The 6,000-nt window shown below is 47.0% G+C and overlaps 1 pseudogene; it reads left to right on the top strand.

The window, feature by feature from the left end:
• The first annotated feature begins 308 nt into the window (after nucleotides 1–308).
• Nucleotides 309–1,945, top strand: LOC121272373 (annotated as a pseudogene).
• The last annotated feature ends 4,055 nt before the right edge of the window (nucleotides 1,946–6,000 follow it).

Genomic DNA, 6,000 nt, shown 5'->3' with positions numbered 1-6,000 from the left:
AAATCAGTCAATCCAGCTTAACACCTACCACAGAAAGTAGCGAAACCACCTCAGCACCTACCACAGGAAGCAATCAAACCACCTCAACACCTAACACAGAAATCAGTGACACCACATCAACAGCTATCATAGCTACGAGCGAAACCACCTTAACACCTACCACAGAAAGCAGTGAAGCCACCTCAAAACCTACTACAAAAACCAGCGAAACCACCCCAACAAATACCACAGAAGCCAGCAAAACCAATTCAGCACCTACCATAGGAACCAGCGAAACCACCACAACACCTACCATAGGAAACAGTGAAACCACCTCAACACCTACCACAGAAACAAGCAAAACCACATCAGCATCTCCCATAGGATCCAGTGAAACCACCTCAACACCTACCGCAGAAATCAGGGAAACCACCTCAACACCTAGCACAGAAACCAATGGAACCACCTCAACACCTACCACAGAAACCAGGGAAACCACCTCAACATCTACCACAGAAGGCAGCAAAACCACCTCAGCACCTACAATAGGAACCACCGAAACCACATCAACACCTACAATAGGAACCAGTGAAACCACGTCAACACCTTACACAGAAACCAAAAAATCCACCTCAACACCTAAAACAGAAAGCAGCAAAATAACCTCAACACATCCCATCGAAACCAGTGAAACCACATCAACACCTAACACAGAAACCAGTGAAACCACCTCAACACCTCCCATTGAAACCAATGAAACCACCTCCAAATCTACCACAGAAACCAGGGAACACACCTCAACACCTAACACAGAAACCAGCGAAACAACCTCAACACCTTCCACAGAAGCCAGCGAAACGACCTCATCACCTCCAATAGGAACCAGTAAAACCACCACAACACCTACCACAGAAATCAGCAAAGCCACCTCAACACCTACCATAGGAACCAGTGAAACCACCTCAACACCTACCACAGAAACCAGCGAAACCACCCCAACACCAAGCACAGAAACCAATGGAACCACCTCAATGCTACCACAGAAACCAGGGAAACCACCTCAACATCTACCACAGAAGCCAGCAAAACTACTTCAGCACCTACCATAGGAACCAGTGAAACAACCACAACACCTAGCATAGGAAACAGTGAAACCACCTCAACACCTAGCACAGAAAGCACCAAAACCACATCAACACCTACAATAGGAACCAGTGAAACCACGTCAACACCTTCCACAAAAACCAGCAAATCCACCTCAACACCTACCACAGAAACCAGCGAAACCACATCAGCATCTACCATAGGAACCAGTGAAATCACCTCAACACCTACAGCAGAAATCAGGGAATCCACCTCAACACCTAGCACAGAAACCAGCAAAACCACCTCAGCACCTACCATTGGAACCAGTTGAACCACCTCAACACCTACCACAGAAACCAGCGATTCCACCCCAACACCAAGCACAGAAACCAATGGAACCACCTCAACGCCTACCACAGAAACCAGGGAAACCACCTCAACATCTACCACAGAAGTCAGCAAAACCACCTCAGCACCTACCATAGGAACCAGTGAAACCACCACAACACCTAGCATAGGAAACAGCGAAACCACCTCAACACCTACCACAGAAACCACCGAAACCACATCAACACCTACAATAGGAACCAGTGAAACCACGTCAACACCTTCCACAAAAACCAGCAAATCCACCTCAACACCTACCATTGGAACCAGTGAAATCACCTCAACACCTACAACAGAAATCAGGGAAACCACCTCAACACCTACCACAGAAACCAGCAAAACCACCTCAGCACCTACCATAGGAACCAGTGAAACCACCACAACACCTACCATAGGAAACAGTGAAACCACCTCAACACCTACCACAGAAACCAGGGAATCCACCTCAACATCTACCACAGAAGCCAGCAAAACCACCTCAGCACCTACCATAGGAACCAGTGAAACCACCACAACACCTACCATAGGAAACAGTGAAACCACCTCAACACCTACCACAGAAACCACCGAAACCACATCAACACCTACAATAGCAACCAGTGAAACCACATCAACACCTTCCACAGAAACCAGCAAATCCACCTCAACACCTACCACAGAAAGCAGCAAAATAACCTCAACACATCCCATCGAAACCAGTGAAACCACATCAACACCTAACACAGAAACCAGTGAAACCACCTCAACACCTCCCATTGAAACCAATGAAACCACCTCCAAATCTACCACAGAAACCAGGGAACACACCTCAACACCTAACACAGAAGGCAGCAAAACCACCTCAACACCTACCATAGGAACCAGTGAAACTACCACAACACCTACCATAGGAAACAGTGAAAAAACCTCAACACCTACCACAGAAACCAGCGAAACCACATCAGCATCTACCATAGGAACCAGTGAAACCACCTCAACACCTACCACAGAAATCAGGGAAACCACCTCAACACCTAGAACAGAGACCAGCAAAACCACCTCAGCACCTACCATAGGAACCAGTGAACCACCACAACACCTACCATAGGAAACAGTGAAACCACCTCAAAACCTACCACAGAAACCACCGAAACCACATCAACACCTACAATAGGAACCAGTGAAACCACGTCAACACCTTCCACAGAAACCAGCAAATCCACCTCAACACCTACCACAGAAACCAGCGAAACCACATCAGCATCTAGCATAGGAACCAGTGAAACCACCTCAACACCTACCACAGAAATCAGGGAAACCACCTCAACACCTAGCACAGAAACCAGCAAAACCACCTCAGCACCTATCATAGGAACCAGTGAAACCACCACAACACCTACCATAGGAAACAGTGAAACCACCTCAACACCTACCACAGAAACCACCGAAACCACATTAACACCTACAATAGGAACCAGTGACACCACGTCAACACCTTCCACAGAAACCAGCCAATCCACCTCAACACCTACCACAGAAAGCAGCAAAATAACCTCAACACATCCCATCGAAACCAGTGAAACCACATCAACACCTAACACAGAAACCAGTGAAACCACCTCAACACCTCCCATTGAAACCAATGAAACCACCTCCAAATCTACCACAGAAACGAGGGAACACACCTCAACACCTAACACAGAAACCAGCAAAACCACCTCAACACCTTCCACAGAAGCCAGCGAAACGACCTCATCACCTCCAATAGGAACCAGTAAAACCACCACAACACCTACCACAGAAATCAGCAAAACCACCTCAACACCTACCATAGGAACCAGTGAAACCACCTCAACACCTCCCACAGAAACCAGTGAAACCACCTCAACAACTTCCAGAGAAGCCAGCAATACCACCCCAACACCTACCATAGGAACCAATGAAACCAACTCAACAACTACCACAGAAATGAGCAAAACCACCTCAACACCTACCGCGGAAACAGTGAAACCAGCTCAACACCTACCACAGAAACCAGTGAAAACACCGCAACACCTCCCATCGAAACCAGCGAAACCATCTCAACACCTACCACAAAAACTGGTGAAACCACCTCAGCACCTACCACAGAAAGCAGTGAAACCACCTCAACACCTAACACAGAAACCAGTGAAATCACATCAACACCTACCATAGGTACAAGTGAAACCACATTAACACCTACAACCAAAACCAGCAAAGTAACCTCAACACCTCCCATCAAAACCAGCAAAACCACCTCAACACCTACCACAGAAACCAGGGAACCCACCTCAACAACAACCACAGAAACCAATAAAACAACCGCAACACCTACCACAGAAAGCAGTGAAAGCATCTCAACACCTCCAGTAGAAATCAGCAAATCCAGCTCAACACCTACAACAGAAAGTAGTGAAAGCACCTCAGCACCTACCACAGGAAGTAATCAAACCACCTCAACACCTAACACAGAAATCAGTGACATCACATCAACAGCTATCATAGATACGAGTGAAACCACCTTAACACCATCCACAGAAACAAGCGAAACCACCTCAACACCTACTACAGAAATCAGCTAAATAACCTCAACACCTCCCATCGACACCAGCGAAACCACAACACGTACCACAGAAACCAGTGAAACCATCTCAACAACTAACACAGCAAAAAGCAAAACCACCTCAACACCTACCACAGAAACCAGCAAAACCACCGCAACACCTACCGCAAGAGCCAGCGAAACCACCTCAACACCTACCATAGGAAGCAGTGAAACCATCTCAACAACTAACACAGAAACCAGCGAACCCACGTCAACACCTACCACAGAAATCAGCGAAAGCACCTCAACACCTACCACAGAAATTAGCAAAAGCACCTCAACACCTCCAGTAGAAATCAGCAAAACCACCTCAACAACTACCAACAGAAAGTAGCGAAACCACCTAAACACCTACCCCAGAAACCAGCAAACCCACCTCAACACCTACCACAGACACCAGCAAAACCACCTCAACACCTACCACAGAGACCAGCAAAACCACCTCAACACTGACCATAGGAACCAGTGAAACCACCTCGACACCTACTACATAAACCACCAAAACCACCTCAACACCTACCACAGAAACCAGCAAAAATATCTTGGCACCTACCACAGACACCAGTGAAACCACATCAACACCTAACACAGAAATCAGTGAAAGCACCTCAACTCCTACCACAGAAACCGGAAAACTAACTCTGCACCTACCACAGAAACCAGCAAAACCACCTCAACACCTACCACAGAACCCAGCAACACCACCTCAACACCTACCACAGAACCCAGCAAAACCACCTCAATACCTACCACAGAAGCCAACGAAACCACCTCAACACGAACCATAGTAACCAGTGAAACCACCTCAACACCTCCCATTGAAACCAGTGAAGCCACCTCAACACCTACCACAGGATCCAGCGAAACCACTCAACGCTTAACATAGGAAGCATTGAAACCATCTCAACACCTAACACAGAATCCAGCAAACCCACACCAACACCTACCACAGAAATCAGCGAAAGCACCTCAACACCTACAACAGAAATTAGCAAAAGCACCTCAACACCTCCAGTAGAAATCAGCAAAACCACCTCAACACCTACCACAGAAGCCAGCGAAAGCAACTCAACACCCACCATAGGAACCAATGAAACCACATCAACACCTACTACAGAAACCACCAAACCCACCTCAACACCTACCACAGAAACCAGCAAAAATATCTTGGCACCTACCACAAAAACTGGTGAAACCACCTCAGCACCTACCACAGAAAGCAGTGAAACCACCTCAACACCTAACAGAGAAACCAATGAAATCACATAAACACCGACCATAGGTACGAGTGAAACCACATTAACACCTACCACCGAAACCAGCAAAGTAACCTCAACACCTCCCATCAAAACCAGCGAAACCACCTCAACACCTACCACAGAACCCAGGGAACCCACTTCAACAACTACCACAGAAACCAATAAAAACACGGCAACACCTACCACAGAAAGCAGTGAAAGCATCTCAACACCTCCAGTAGAAATCATCAAATCCAGCTCAACACCTACAACAGAAAGTAGTGAAACCACCTCAGCACCTACCACAGGAAGCAATCAAACCACCTCAACACCGAACACAGAAATCAGTGACACCACATCAACAGCTATCATAGATACGATTGAAACCACCTTAGCACCGTCCACAGAAACAAGCGAAACCACCTCAACACCTACTACAGAAACCAGCGAAATAACCTCAACACCTCCCATCGACACCAGCGAAACCACAACACATACCACAGAAACCAGTGAAACCATCTCAACACCTAACACAGAAAAAAGCAAAACCACCTCAACACCTACCACAGAAACCAGTGAAACCACCGCAACAGTTACAACAGGAGTCAGCGAAACCACCTCAACACCTACCATAGGAAGCAGTGAAACCATCTCAACACCTAACACAGAAACCAGCGAACCCACGTCAACACCTACCACAGAAAT

The sequence above is a fragment of the Carcharodon carcharias genome, chromosome 33 (genome assembly GCF_017639515.1).
Source record: "Carcharodon carcharias isolate sCarCar2 chromosome 33, sCarCar2.pri, whole genome shotgun sequence".
Classification (NCBI taxonomy): Eukaryota; Metazoa; Chordata; class Chondrichthyes; order Lamniformes; family Lamnidae; genus Carcharodon; species Carcharodon carcharias.
Note: the sequence above shows the minus strand (reverse complement) of the source record. Positions and strands in the feature narration are given on the sequence as shown.